This window comes from Pygocentrus nattereri, chromosome 25 (genome assembly GCF_015220715.1).
Source record: "Pygocentrus nattereri isolate fPygNat1 chromosome 25, fPygNat1.pri, whole genome shotgun sequence".
NCBI lineage: Eukaryota > Metazoa > Chordata > Actinopteri > Characiformes > Serrasalmidae > Pygocentrus > Pygocentrus nattereri.
The window spans coordinates 9,008,832-9,025,480 of NC_051235.1; the positions used below are offsets into that span (position 1 = coordinate 9,008,832).

A 16,649-nucleotide genomic window follows, 5' to 3' on the forward strand; every position below is an offset into this window, starting at 1 on the left:
CATCAAAGAACGCCTGTGCAATCCATTCCTGCACGTAAAACTGAAAGTGCTCTACAGACAGAAACCGGATTGGTGCTTATACTCGCATGAAATGAGGTCGACTTCTCAGAATTCACAATGGTCTGCTGAGAAGAATATTTTGTCGCTTTTAGTGGTTGGGTAAGCAGAGTTGGGTCTACGATGTTGGCACACCTCCCTCCTCTGTTCTACCAGAGAAACCCACAAGAAAAAACTTTTAAAAAGCCCCTCACTGCTGAAAGTAAGGCGATGCCATCTATCCCCATTATTTCCTTGCGCTCATCTTCCGTGTTTTAGTTCTCTAAAACAGCTGTCGTGTGAAGTCCTTACAGTCTCTTATGCAATGCTTCCACTCATGAGCCTACTCTCATGTGCTTTGCGAGCTGTGAAATTCTGATTACAGAGCAGGACACCACTCAACTAATCATAACCCCTGCTTCATGTTTGTTTTTCATACCTTTTAGATAAAACTGAGAGACAGGTATGGGGACATATGACCGTATGTTGTTACTGTGATGAATCTTGATACTTCCATTAGTATACAGTTTTACAGTGTAGACTGCTTTACAGTCGATTTCGACATTCCTAGTCAGATTTTTTTAAAAATAATCAGTTTCTTCATAGGAATTAGTGTAAAACTGCCACTAGCATGAGCACTGCGTCAGGTCAGTTTTATTTATAAACTTTTTTTTTACAAAAAACATGGTCGTAAAGCTGATTTATAGATGTATGCTATGTGGTTTGGAAAAGCTTTATTAAAAAAAAAGACGTGGGAGGTACACTGGTGGAAACTGTTCCTCAGGTATGCGTTTTATCATAGCTGATATACTGGTACGTCACAAGCAACTGCAGATAAAGAGATGAACAAATAGGGTTGGGCAGAATGCTTTGAAGAAGTAGAGATGGCTGTATGCTGAATACACTGTCAATGTATTCAGTCACATCTTCCATTACAATATATAAAATATACAACACACACACACACACACACATATACATATATATTCCTTTGTGTAATTCCTCTGTTAAAATGTTTAAAGAGAAATTCAATTTATATAGGGCCTTTCACAAACACAAGGACGCTTTACATCGTAAACAACCAAAAAAAAGGCCTGCTCATCACCTGCTTTGGTTCCCTGCAGCAGAATTCATCTGACATTTCATAAACTAACCCAAACTCACCACATACTTGATTGGAAATTCTGAATAAATACACCCTTAATCGATAAGTAAATAAATTATCATCAGTATAGACAGTTCAACACTGATTAAAAGGGAATTTTAATTTCTCAATAAAGAGGTATTACAGGAAGCTTTAGGCCATAGTCTGCCACAGTTCAGGCCCTTTCCAACAGCAAAAGGACTCTCTGACCCCACATGCAGGGGGCTGTGTAAACTTGTGAACTTACATGATATCACATAAGCATGACCTTGAAGGATGAGATGAACTCGTACGAACTGGCTGAAACCAGCTTTTTAAGATGGAATGTTGTATAGATGAGGGGTGGCGGGTGGTGGCTAATTAATAAAGGGGTTTTGTGCCCAAATGGAACCCAAGAAATTAAGGAGGGATGGGGTGACGTGATATCACCCCAGATAAAGTGTATAAAAAGCATCTTTTTCCTCTTTACCTGAACTCAGCTTCTGAAGTCTCTTTCCTGTTCTTTTGAGAACTTGGAATTAGTGTAAGTGTTTAGCCAACACAAAGATTTTTTATTAATATTTTTATTAATATGTTAATAATCTGGAGTGATGGAACAAGATCAAAATATACAACAAATATATAGGGATAAAAAATATATAGGACTTAAAAATCATTCATTGGATCTATCCGAGAACTGTCTGGGTGTGGCCATAATATTTCAATAAGCACATGATTGATGCTCAGCCCACAGCTCCCAGACTGCTACGTCGCTGAAGCAGTTCTAGCAGGGAGAAATAAAACAGGCTGTACATACAAGCGGTGGTGTACACAATCCCAACGGAGTCAACTCACTAAAAATCTTATTCTGGTTTTTACAGTGATCTCTTAAAGAGGACCTATCATGCTCACTTTCACAGTGTCTTTAAACCCGTCCTCCTGATGAGCCCAGTGTGGTCACTGGTCAGCTCTGTTCTGATTGCTTAACCGCCAGAGCAGTTTTGCCCCTACACGATCCACCACCACTTTGCAGTCTGCACTTCTCTCCTGAGAAGCTATGAACAAAAGGTATTTTCCCAATGGCATCAGTTATGCCAGTTTGAGCCAGAATGCGGCCCTGAAAGGCAGGCCCACGTCTCCTCATCACAGATACAACTGAACAAATGCCCCATCACCAGCTGCTGTGCGCTGTGTGAAGTGTGCCAAGCTTGCCAGCAGGGGGGCAATAAAGATCGCGTTACCAGATTCCGTCATCTTGTAACAAAGGAAAAGGGCTGGAATTCTAACAGGGTGTTTTAGGCAGCTGAGAAAAGTGGTTTCTGTGGAATTCCCTCCAATGTGTGCTTTCAGCTTTTAATTTGCAGACTGTTTGCACAAAACAGGTTCTCTTCAAAAAACGTACCGCTCTTATTCACTTATTTACCGCTGAATGTGTACTCAGGTAATTCTGGTGTGGCTGACTAAAACAAACAGGCGGATGGACGTACCTGCTTGCTCAGCTATGCTTGCCGAGTTTAGCTTATGCTCACTGTTGGCTTTCTCATAGTTTGTTTCTCCGACTTTAAAAGACAGAAGGAGGTCATTGGGGAACATAGTTTGAAAATGCCACATCATCTTTGACACCGTTTACACCTGGTCATTTCATATGACTAGTATCTCAAATGTATCCTGATAAGATTTTAGCCACATGCATTTACACATGTTGGTCAAATGCACCTCTGGTTAAATGGACTGAAATCTAATTGCTGTTTGCTAGTTGTATGTGGTTTTTGTGATCGGTGAGGATACTGCTTCTGTACGCATGGCCAAAGACTAGGACCTGCCCAGGTCACATCGAGAAAGGAGAAATGTCGGCAAAATGCATCAGCCGTTGATTGGGCGCTGGATAGTTATTCACAGGGCATACTTTGTACAATGATCTTGTTTTCTCATTACAGCAACATTAACCTACTTAGATTGTAAAAGCCCAATTTAGGCTGCCCATGGCTTTACGGTAGCCCTGCAAGCCCAGTGTGCAGACACCATGAATTAAGGAGTAACTCAGGTGAGACGCAATACTGTTTCTGCTAAATTCATGTACTATTTTACTCGTCGATTAGGTGTTAGTAGATTTCTAGTGCCCATTTCTATGTGATACTCTGCATATGTCCATGCCATAATGACACTAGGCCTATTGTACCTTAGCAGGTCAGATGACACGCTAATATGAACAATGCCACTTCTGATTAGCCGTTACAGTGCAAGCAGAGCAACAATGGAGGTTACATCACAGCTCTTCACAATGCATTCAGGTCAAGAATGACAGCACCTTCACACAGGACAAAGGCTGAAAGACGAGAAGGGCATTCTCTCTCTCTCTCACTACAGAGGAAGTGGGTCACTGCCTTTCCACAGCATCACAATACTTTCATTTCGAGTCATCCTGACTCTGGACTTCAGTCACACGGCCAAGTCAAAGATGATCCCTGGGCTTCAAAGACAGGGATGAACACATTCAGAGGCGTGTACATGAGCTAATGAAGAGAATGTCTTTCAGCATCTCTGTCTTCACCAGTCCTAGTTTACCTGGTATCATTTCAATTAATGTTCTAGAACACAAACACTGACCACTAACTAGTTACTGTGCTATGTTTATTACACTATGACTAAAGCATATAAAATTAATCAGATTGTACAACCTCTAGTTACAATGTTGACATTAACTGCTAACTGATGAGCAAAATCACCTTTAAGGAAGACATCACCAGAGGTGATTATGGTTCTTTAGGAAACAATTAAATGAATTAAGCCATGTCAGACTTTACCAAGATTCATTCTAATTGGAATATTTTGATATGATCCAGAAGGTGCTATTGTGGAATGGAAGCATTTAGGAGCAACAACAGCTCTGCCACGACGCAATACACCATACAAACTCACAGAGCTGCTGGGTGCTGAACAGCGCAGGTGAACACTCCATACTGGAGTAAAACAAATGGCAGCAAACTAACGGGTGATCAAAATCAACTTCACCTGAAAAACATTTACATTACATTTACATTTATGGCATTTGGCTGACGCTCTTATCCAGAGTTACAGTTTGATCATTTTACACAGGTAGGTGAAGGACTCTTATTGGCGTAGTATAGGGTGTTTACCCAGGTGGGGATTGAACCCCAGTCTACAGCGTAGAAGGCTGAGGTGTTACCCACTACACCAACCAACCACAAAAAAACAGTGTGGAGAAGAAAAACAAAAAACAAAAAAGGAGAGGAGCAAAAGAGTGAAAGAACATACAGACCAAGTGCCGTCATCCAGAATGCATCCTTTCGCTAACATTCTTCCTCATGGCAGGACATTCTTCCTCATGATCTTCCTTCCTCTGTTCACCTGCTTCCACCACTTTCACCACCTACTCACTCGTTTCTGAGAACTTCTGTGTCATTTCAAGCAGTTCACACAGCTCAGTCTGATGTGGCATGAGAAGGAGTCTATTAATCTTAGGGGCAGGTAGAGGACAACTGTGTGTGTTTGAACGTGCCAGGTGGCTCTATCGCACATGCAGGTCAGTTCAGCAGCACAATCTGTTCGGACTGATGTCAGACATGGACCGCATTAAGGTCACTTTATTTGTCACTTTCCGAGTTCTGAGTTACTTTACCCGCAGTAAAAACACAGCAAACTAGGACTGGAGAAATTGTTCACACAGCACTGCAACAAAACAACAAAGCAATACGCCGAGGCTTTTTACATTCGAAAACAACCTGAGAATTTTAAGTTCATACATTATGGACCATACCAAAATCAATACAGCGGAATCACTGCCTTCAGATCAATGCATAATTACATCCCTCACAGCCAAATTTGCAGCCCGTCTTATTCCCCTATCTAATCTACTTCACAAGTACAAGTGAAACATTAATGGGTATGGTTCTTCCAACAGAGGCAAGTAGAGCCAACAGAAAAAAATGTTGAAAAAAAGAAGAAAACAGAGACTCACCAAACAGTATTTCTACACCAGTCACCTCAAATGTCATTTGAGTAAAACCTAAACGGATCTTTACATATTACACAAAAAAGGCAATGAGAAAAAAAATGTAAATCTTCATGAAATAACACAACTGGTTTCAGGGCTGAGAAAAGGCTGGCTTAGGGAAATATTCTATAGGGAAGAGGGAGGCTGAAGGTTGCTGCATTACATTCAGGGCACTAAGCACCCGAAATAGGCCAAATTCAACTGGACTGGAATAATCTCTCTCTCAGAGAGCGCCTTTTCCTTCAGATCCTTACATAACCAAATGAAAACCACGAAATGCACCCAGGCTAAATAATAAATGATTTTACAGACATGTCTATCAGTATACAAACACACGTGAATGCGGGTTCTGTGAGCAAGTAACCTTGGCCTCTGAATGACTGTATGTGTGAACAACCATAGCTCTCATTAGCACTGAGAAAAACAAACTCAAATGCAATCCAGGATTTATGGCTGTTACTATTATGTTAGGAATCCAGTACTCTCAGCTATGAGTTTTGTCATAACCATTATATTGGCATGCCACAAATAAGAACAGACAACTTGATGTACAAGCAGTGCAAACCATGTTAACATTATCCCTTTTAGCTAAGTAGCTGAGTAAGGGATGTTTTAGTCATTTCAAACATAAATGAAAACACAAAAGATCTTCAATTGCCATCCCGCTGTCTAGTCAGTTGCATACAAAGTACTCCACTTTGTTTCTGAGGCAGCAAACAAAGGAACTGCTAGTCTTTTGGCTCAGAGGCACAAGCTAAAGTTGTGTTCTTATTCAAATGTACCCTTCCATCATAAATCGTGCACTTACATTCAAGCACCTGCACATCCCACAATAACAAGCCACTGACAATCTACAAAGAATGGTTTACTTCAGTGTCTGAAAGGGTTGTATTTAAACATATGTACATGCCATGGTACATACCAAAACTGTCAGAAACTTGAATTACACCATGACAGAAATTATACCTACCTTCACAATGTTCAAATGTAGACGACGTCCATTTCAATGTTTAAAAAGTTCACATACTGATAACTACCAAACATAGGAAGGAATACATCATTGATGACCACAAACAAAGCAACAACAGTTTATTTTGGTTTTAATGAGCGTTTTATTTCCTTTTGGAATTTTTTGCAAATATCTGACAGCTTTTTATCAAATTGTTCTAAGCAAAGTGATACAGTGGGGTCCAAAAGTCTGAGATCACTGGTGAAAATGCACCCAGTCTGCATTTCTTTCAAATTCAGCACAGGTTTTCCCATTACAAATGATCAGCATAACAAATTGAATGAAAAGTTCTCAGCGAATCTCAGAAACTCTTAGTACTTTGCGTGTGTTCTTTTACTTTAATGACAGCATGTGCTCAAACTGGTATGGATGCCATAAGTTTATGGGAGGCCTCTAATCAATTCCTGTAGACCAATTCAAGAGACTTTCTGAGAAGCCAGCTCCATATGTGAATGATTTGTAGTGCAGTAAGCTAATCACATAATATTTAGAAGGCAGTGAAGGTAAATTGTACATCAGAACAGGCCAATTTACCTTTCCTGAGTCGTGAATGCCACTCATAAACCCTGCAAACTTTTGGGCAGGAAAATTAACAAAAATAATTATCAAAACTTTTTAAAAACTTAAACATAACTAATAAATAATATTAGGTGCAGGAGAGCAGTCACCTTATGTAAAGGAGTGTCACTCACAGCAACTACAGAAAATACTGAAAATGAGTTGACAGGGGCCTTAAATCAGGGACTCATGACAGATAGCCATACTAGATTTCTATTTAAGACAAGAACAGGCACAACATGTACAGGTAAGTTAGACAATGAGCACAGTTCATTTGCATTTTTCTTACCAAGCAAAAAAGACCGAACCAACTAGGGCTATAAGTAAAACTCAACAGGACACCCTTTTGGTGTGCTTATAAGCCAATCCCGCATGACTGAATCCTTTTGCTGCAAGCTCAGTCAATGCTAGAAAGCCCTAGTGCAGTTAAAAAAAATAAGTAAATACATAAAATTACATGCAGCGTCTTTCATTTCGCTTGATAAAGAACATTTTCATATGCCGTGTCAATCATTGGCCATGGCCAGTATCAGACTGTCAGTGAAGGAAGTTCATATGATCACGTTAAACTACTTGGACATAGGCTGGCGCTGAAATCACGCAACAAAGGTAACCTTATCAGATGTGTGGGTGGAAAAAGTAACCTTATGCAGGCTGCCTGGCACAGAGACCACAACGCCTGATGTAATAATCACGACTCAATCAACAAATGCAGCTAAAGTGATTTAACTGATAACTGACAGGCCACAGTCAGAAAGCTGCTTTCAGTCAGACAGAGTCTTCCTCTGGGAACTAAAGAGCCTTTCTCCTGCTGCTAAATGGACAAAACCACCAAGTCAGGCCCCGACACGGGCAGGGTTACTGCTGCTGCCTTCTGTACGGCACAAATTATGAGCAAGTAAGATTACAAAATCCTACAAAATAGGAACAGCCATAGTTACACATACATCTCAGCATCCATTTAATTGATCAAATATTCAAATAAGGCATGTGCAGTCTGGAGGAAAATAATTACCAGGGAATACAAACAAAAGCCCTTAAAATTCAAATGCTATTCATTTAAAAATGTGGATATTCAAATACATTAAATGGCATCGTGTTAAAAGGCTTTAGGCCTATGTTCAACTCCCTCCTCCCTTTAGAGTGACAGTCATTTTTCACTTTCTCAGAACAGCAAATCATTTGAAGAGTCCACTAACATTAAAGAGCCCGTATCCTACATTTTTCTTCTATTTTCCTTTCATTCTGGTTTTATTCCTGAAGTACACTTATGTTTGTCCAGTAGCGGTGGGGAAAAATACAGCAAAAATATTATATCACAATATTAGACATTTTCACAATATATGATATGCATCACAACACAGACAGGATGCACCACTAGAGCTACATTTAAAAACTGCTATCAAACTTTCTGGTTAAGATTATCTTTATTTAACATTTCACACACTGCACTTCACTAAATCCAGTTAAATAGGACAAGTTCTTGTTTATAAGGAAAGTTGCAATGTGTTTAAGTAAATGGCAGTAGAAAAGCACCTTCTCACGATAACGAGATGTATTACTATAATGATAAAATACTTGCCCACCTCTACTGTGTGGGCTTATGTATCCAAAAGACAATTCTGTCACAATTCTTTCTTTCATGACGATTTTCTTTATTACTGTGCCTATGCACATGTGCTCTGTTCCTATTGGCCATCCATGCATTGTACCTCATTCAAAAAGCAGTTTTGAAACACACCTTATAACCTCGGCATGAATGGGTTGGTCTAAACTGCTGTAGACTGAACAGACGGATACGTCTAAATGGGGTGTTTCCGTTTCTCAGCGTCTATGTGTGGAATGTGTAGACTGGGGAGTCAACAGTACATTTTCTCCAAGATCAGGGCTGGGAAGCACCACACCTAGGGAAGCCAATGTGAGTCACTGCTCTTCAACTATACGAACTGGTAAATTCAAAACACAAAACATCATGGCTAAAATATTAATGTCATGTTAAATTTATGCAAACCTTCCCTTTAACATGACGATAGCAAGCCACATACGATTTTTGTCTTCTGTGACAAGAAGGTGATGAGCTAATATCACAAGGAACTCTGGGTACATGTGTACGGTTTCACTTACACTGATATTATTGTTAATTATTTTCTGAATCATCAGAATCACAAATCTGTCATCATTGCCTGATTGCAATCATTTCATCTCACAACAAATATTTAGAGGAGATTAAGAGACTAATTATTCAGACAATGGGGAAACCTCACCTCTACATTTGACCCATCCGCGCAGCGAAACACAACATACACACTAGTGAGCACACACACTAGGGGGCAGTGAGGAGTGGTGGGCAGCCCTAACCGCAGCGTCCAGGGAGCAGTTGGGGGTTAGGTGCCTTGCACGAGGGCAGTTCAGTCATGTACTGCCAGCTCAGGGCATCGAACCGGTGACCTTCGGATCACAGGGCTGGTTCCCTAACCTCCAGCCCACTACTGCCCCAAACGACCTTCGTAGTCAGCTGGGTTTTTAAGCTGCTAATTATTTTTCACAGCTACTAAGTGTCAACAGCTAGGAAGTAAGACATCTAAACAACCACTTCAGGCTTAGTAGCTGCATAGAACAAAGAAAAAAGAAAAGTAAATTGTTGATTGCAATTATTTATATGGCATTTAACTGGTAGCCAAAAACTTCATCATTGTACTGACCACAAAATGTTGTCCCCGTTGGGCCCAAGTCATTAAAGCAGGATGATATGTTACCCTGTTAAACATGCTTATTATCACACACATGTGGACACAGAAATCGTCACTTAACTCATTTCCCTGATCAAGTTCTCATCTCCCTGGGAATTGATCAGTAACTGTATTGAACGTCTTGCCGAACTGCTCTGAGTGGAGCCCAAGCTCAACAGTGCAAGAAGCATTTCAGCCCTGGAAATGACTCAACCCCCACCCCCCCCCACCCCCTCGCAGCCCAATCAAATAAAGGGCTTTTACAATATTGACATTAAAATGGTATCTGACCAAAATAGCCAAGTGCTGGGTCAATGCATGCAACTGAAACCAGGGCAAGTCTAAGTTGCAGAGACAGAATAATGCGCAACACTGGCTCAGACTTGTCCACTTATCTGCTGTAGCACTCTGGGTCAATTAAGGTTCAGTGCCAATAAAACTAATTGCATGTATTTATTTTATTTGTTCATTAGGTCATTTATTTAAAATTATAGCTCTAGTAATTATACTTTCATTATAGTTTAATTGTAGTTCAATTACAATATTCTGGAAATGGCAGTTCAGACAACAAAGCTAAAGAATCTCTATTTTAATGAACATATTGTTGACATACCTCAGCAAAAAATTTCCCATTATGGGTGGATTAAAATACTCACAGACAACTCCAAGAAAGCTGAATGTAAACTCAGTATTTAATTACAGTAGAGCTTCAAACAATGATATAATATACTACCTAAAACTGTACAGGACTGTGCACGTCCTGAGACCACACTTTTGCTTATTTAATTTCCAACCAAAACATACAGTATGTACAAGTTATTCATTTTTCAATGTCAGAAAAAAACAAGTTTCCAAAACTGGAGTTCAAAAAAACGATTAAGTGACACAGAGAAAATGCGAAAACACTGCAAGACCTGGTAGACCACCAAATCAGTCAGTATCAGATAAACAGGCTCCAATTCAGCTTCAGATCTGAAAAGAACACAGAAACTGGACATCTGGGATGTGGAGTTAGGTTTTATGGACTGATTAGTCGAAATCTGAGATCTTCAGACGTAACAAAAGGCAGTTTGTCTCCCACCAAAACAATGACCGGCTCTTTAAACTACGTCTACAGCCATCAGTCAAGCCTGGTGGCAGATTAGTGCAAGTTTGGAAATACCCAACATCTGGAGTTGATGATTTTTGATTAAAGGCATCATGGAATCTGATAAGTATAATCCAACCATAATACATAATGCAAAATCCACTGGAAAACGTTCGATCGGGAAGAAATTTATTCCTATGAATTAATGAATTGGAAAAGGTTACTGCAAGATAACGAACGCAAGCACCCTGCTGAGATCAAGATGTACATATCAAATGTATCATGAAAATTTAACCAAGTTCTAAGACTGAACTTTACAAGAAACATTAAAATTATCAAGAAGCACATAAAATATCCCTGCAGCTTTCTTTGAAAAATTGAAAGCAAAAATTTTTTTTTTATTTTTTTAATTAATTTAAAAAAGGAATTTAAATAAATCGATGAAGGTGTTTGAATTTTGCTAAACTGTAGCAAACCATGTTTACACAGTGTAATAAAACTGTTCTCAATGCATACAGCAAAACTGAGCTTTCATTTAAGATGCTAACTCATTTTAAGCTCAATGGTGTGTTGTTTTATGTTTTCATGTTAGTTGTCTACTAGCCTTTGTTTGTGAGGGTCCGTGCCTTTTGGCCAACTAAGAAAACCCTTGGGGTAACCCCACACCTCACCACGACTAAACTCTTAAAGTTATTTCTGAAAAGCAGAATCTCAATAACAATCAGAAAAATTACAGGTATTAGTTTTGCCATAATTCACTTCTAGCATTACTATACTGGCCTCAGGTGAGGGAGCATGGGCAAAAGTCAAACGCCATTCTGTAATGACTGCAGCAGAGAGAGATTAGCTTCCCTGGAGACTTCCCACTGCACTATTATGCAAACCCTTTCCACACCTCTTTCATTTCTCTTTTGACTATCCATCCATACAGCTCTCCTTCCCACTGAAGCATGCAGAGTAACATGCAACTAGTGTTAACACTGCTTACAATGTGACTGCCAATACAGCGATCTCTATAAAGACAAAACAACAATAAAGTCTGTGGAAATGACCAATTTTATTCACTTTAAAACAGTAAGGCTGGCTCAAAAAGCATTTGACAAGCTTCAAATTCACAAATGAGTATTTAAACGTTATCTCTTAAAATCACTCTTAATACCAATAATGTTTAAAATGTGATGCAGAAGCTTGGCTGAATTTATGCACGTATTTATGCTACACCAGCAATAATTCATTTATTTTTGCAATTAAGGCATTTGGCAGATGCGGTTATCCAGAGTAATATACAATTTTATCATTTCACACAGGCAGGCAAAGGTAGTGTTAGGAGTCTTGCCCAAGGACTCTTATTGATATTGATTAAACCTCAGTCTACAAAGTAGAAGGCAGAGGTATTACCTACCACACTACACCAACCACCACATATTTTAACCACTGTATACGGCTGTATAAGGTGTGTACAGAAAAAAAACATCAGCCCAATAGGCCTTCCACATAGTGCAGAGTGAACACACATTACGGGCACAATAAAGCACTGCTGAAATCACACCACAGCCACCCAGGACTGAGATGGGCCTTCTGCTGAGAGCAGACTGAACACACTTTAAAGATACCGCTGGAATCCCACCATGACCACCCCAACAGAAGCTGGCAAGCTTCAGTCAATGAAGTCCTGGATGAATGCTGGTCAATGGCTACAAAACAAGAAAGCAGGGATGCACCAATATGGGGACTGTGCCCTGATGCATATATCTGATATTTTTTTACACGCATATCTGCCTATGCTCATGTCACTATATAAACATTTATGATCCAATTGGAAAAAAGTAACCCTTATTTGGATAAGGTTATAAATGCCATAAAGTGATTATAACGCAAACATTTTCAGCACAGTAGGCCAGTATTGTATAAACATTCTTCTGTTCTGCAGCACAATACATACGTCATCAAATATTAGTTTGAAATGCACACATGAAAACTGATGAGCAGTGCAAAAGGTGACGCTCAGAAACCAATCCCCTGTAAAGTGGTCCGGGAGCACTGTTCCTAGAAGAAAGACTTTGTCATGAGACTAAACTACCAGGGTAACTGCTGTGGAAGTTTGTATTTTTCAGCAACTATGCAAATACAAGCCAGTCCAAAAGTGTACTCTTTTAGGATGTTTGATTTATTTGTTAAAAATCGGTCATTTAGCATACTAAGGTAAAAAGGTCAGCGGGCATAAAATCTGCTGAACATGACATTTTCAGACTTCACCTCTATTAGGAATAGATTAGCCATTCTAAAACCTGAAAACTATCCTGTCGTTTCTGTTCTCATCTGCTAAAAGGCCTATATCGTGCCATAAAGCATGCTGTGCTTGGACCCCAACGATTGCCCCTTGCAACATAATTTATAGACGGTTGTTTAGCTCTCATAGCAGTTACAATAAGGAAATGGAAGCTGATGTTCTTGATTGATACAAGATTTACAAGATTTTTCCCCACTGATGGAAAAAAGAGAGACCAGAATATGCAAAAATGAACTTCACCACACATGAAACGTGGCTCTCTTTTCACATCTTGGTACTATTAATGTTATGTGCGGGGTTCTGATGAAAATTAGATATGATATCTGTGGGTCATTGAATAACGACCATCAACTGCTGCTATGCAGTGTTTGAGGGACAGAAGTGATTCTCTCCCCGAATTCTCTGGTGGCAGTAGAGTAACTCTCTTCTAAAATTAAAAACTCTTCAAGTCTACAAGTGAATGTCATATTTAGCATTTTTAAGCAAACACATGTGGATTACATGACTGTTTCCACAACAGGGATGTCCAATGGTAGCTGAGCGTTTTTATTCTAATCAAGTACGAGTTACAACTGGTCTCACCTGAGCAGGTGGTCATATGCGCTCCTGCTCTGCTAGAATGAAACCTTACAGCCATGCCAGCCCTTAGTAGATGAGACTGGACACCCCCTGTTCTACAGACAGCAAACCTTCCTCTCATGCACATCTGTTTGACATTTATAGGAACAATTTATTAAACTGTTGGCTCTGGCTGCATTTTTCAATGGGCAGTAATCATGCAGAATACCCATTACACCAATAAACACCAGCCAGTTGACAATATTTCTTCTGTGTGTTATTCCACAGAGCAAAAGCCTACTGTTCTTTTACGTCGCCCTAGAGTCCAGCATCCATTCTAAAGGCTAACACTGGCAACACGTAAAGAAATCAATGACTTCAACAGAAATATCAAAAGATCTGACCACAAGAGGACACCAAGACACACTGCTGGTCATGCCTGGTATTTCCGTGTGTCTCGAATGTGTCTCTACTGACAGCTCAGGATCGGATTTAGGGACAGGAGGAAGGGAACTCATGAGCCTCTTACTGCATTTGTTGTCAGAGAATAATGCACTGAGTTCTTGTTTGTATACTAAATGTTTAGATCACATGCGCTGCTGACATTAAAGCAGGAGAGAAGTGGGAAAAAAAAGCTACACAGTTCATTTCAGCTCTGTTGTGATAACACTGATTAAAGTCCTCACTGTCAGACAAATCAGGATGCTTTTGCATTCATGCTACAAATATTCTACAATCATATGCGCTTCTGACCACCTCTGTACTTAGCGATGTCACTTTGGATTGTATTACTTCAGACTCACGTTAATGTCATGTGTGAACAAGGTCATAAACAAAGGCTCAAAGATTAATTTTGGTTTTGTATTGAGGTCAAACTTTAAAACAGTGCAACTGTAAATCAAATACTGTAAATAATTAAATAAACAAACGTGTCCCCAAATCGTTCAGCCCCATCTTACAGTAAATTCTGCCGCAGTTTTTTATACCGTTCAGAGGATTTGGCTTAACATCAGAGGACTTACCTGTACAAAGCCTCAGCTTTTCAAATATATGCTTTGTGTTCAGTGGGAATTTCTTCATAATTAAGTGGTTAAGATGTAAACAAAGTTATTCAGGACGTTTTGATGGGAAATGCTTCAGTCTACAGACACAAAACTCAGCACTGGTGACAGGAACCAAACGACTGCATTAGCTTTTATTAGCTCCTTCGCAGAAAGTTATAACATGAGACGGTCAAGAACATGCACTGTAAAATAGTTTCACTTTCAGTCTCTGGAAAAAAAAAAAAGATTCACTGACATCAGAGCGTTTCTACAGAACAGACAGTCTATGACTCTCAAAGCCAATATGCATTGTGCTTCCTCTCTGTGGTGAGCCACTGTCAGGCTTAGGAGCTTTTTCCTTCAGAAGAGACATACTAGCATACATAGACAGCATAATTTGCTGAAAGCAAACTGTCGACAATACAAAAGTGATTAACATATAATGTGTGTAGCTTAAAGGGGAACTTTGCTGATTTTGCAAAACTTCTGCATATGTCAACAAAGTCATCTGTCACCTGGAGCAGTTTACTGTAAAATGCTTTGTTCTAGAGAAACTTAACACCGGTGGCAACAGGAACAAAAACAGCCGGGGAGTTTAACGCCTCTAAACGCTCCCCTAGAAAGCTTTCATTAAATGGTTATGAACACACTGCCCTGATGTATGAAACATTCCTTTACAGTAGTTTTTGGGGTAAAGTTTTGGCCTGCAACTCATTTTAATCTATTCCTTGTGAGGGATGAAAGAAGAGTGTTCGAAGATTAAATGATTTCTTTCTTCAGGTTGACCGTTATTTTCCCTTTATCAACATTACTCATAAAAACTCAGAAGATCTTGAAGTGCAGGTTCACTGGTGGTTGTGGACAGTAAATAAAATGACTTTGTATTTTAGACTCCTGGTTCCCATCACCACCAATGTAAAGAAATAGGAGTCTGTACGTTTCTCTGAAATGGACCGTTCCACACCAAACCACTCTGAATGAAATGTTTACATCTTAACCACTGAACTACACAGAAAATTTGAAAAATCGGTGTAAGTCCCCTTTAAGGTCCTGTTCACTAACTGCTAGCCCATTAGCTCTAGCGTTGTGTAGGAAACGGGTTTGGCATTTTAAACGCAACCGCCAGAGTCTTATCTGTGTTCCCTAAACATCTTCAGCAAAAGTAACATTTTCAACGCTAAACAAGCATTTTAAGGCATTAAATACTACAACAGCGAACATTAACGTATCTTGACCCAACACCCCTAACTGTAACGCGAGGAACGTTAGCTAAAGTGGGAACAATTTGACAGAAGAATTCACAAATGACAACCTACTGACTAACCTAGGCTACCTTTAACACGCCTCTCTCTGCTCGCTTCATCACGAAGCAACATTAAAGAGCAAAGTCGACACCAAATAGCCTATATTCGCCAATACTGTCGAACTGTGGTGAGTTAATAAGCCAGGACATGAGGTAATTAGCGGCGAGAAACTAGCGGGCTCAGTGAATTAAGCCAGTTGGACGAGCCTGGTGGTAAACACAAATGTCAACGACAAAGCGGGACTTCAATGAGAACACGGTTCTGATTCTCACTAACGCTGTCTGAGGTAGAAAGACAGACGCTGGTTAGCTAAACGGTCGTAATGTAACAAACGTCTCCATTAAAGACGCTGCACTAACTCTGCGCTGTTTATTTAGTGGGAAAATAGAGGCGAACACCAATTCAGCTTGACTGGCGGCGGTGCTTCGCTGCCTGCCCCTACTAGCTAATGATAACGCCAGCTAGCACAACCGCAGTGGACCGCAGCGGACTGCGCCGCTGCTATTTAAGATTAAAAATGGCGAAAATACAAGACTTACCTTTTTTGTCTCTGTGTCTTATTCGTGTACGTTTGCCAGGGTCCGTTTGCTTTAAAATATTGTCCTGGCGGAGAAAAACCTGTATCCCTTTGAACAGAGCCAGCCGTATAACCTGCCTGCCTCTCTCCACATTCAACCATCGACACACGCAGGGAGAGTAAGGGAGTGTGTTGATGTTCGCGGCAAGCACTGAAACGAAAAAAAACGGATACGTCTGAAGGGGGTATTTCGCAAAGCAGTGTATACATACATATGTGTGTATGTGTTGAAAGGCTTACGTATTGACATATAAAAAATAAATCATGTAATATAACCTCGTGTTCTTGGGTTATATTTAAATTGAGTTTTCAGTGCTTGT

The 16,649-nt window shown here is 39.9% G+C and overlaps 1 protein-coding gene across 1 annotated transcript in view; it reads right to left on the bottom strand.

The window, feature by feature from the left end:
- Window positions 1–16,427, bottom strand: part of mgat5 (alpha-1,6-mannosylglycoprotein 6-beta-N-acetylglucosaminyltransferase) — a 155,065-nt gene extending 138,638 nt beyond the window's left edge. The window contains exon 1 of the mRNA XM_017694627.2: window positions 16,292–16,427. The gene's annotated coding sequence lies outside the window, so the exon portion shown is untranslated. The remainder of the gene's footprint in view (window positions 1–16,291) is intronic.
- Window positions 16,428–16,649: the final 222 nt, after the last annotated feature.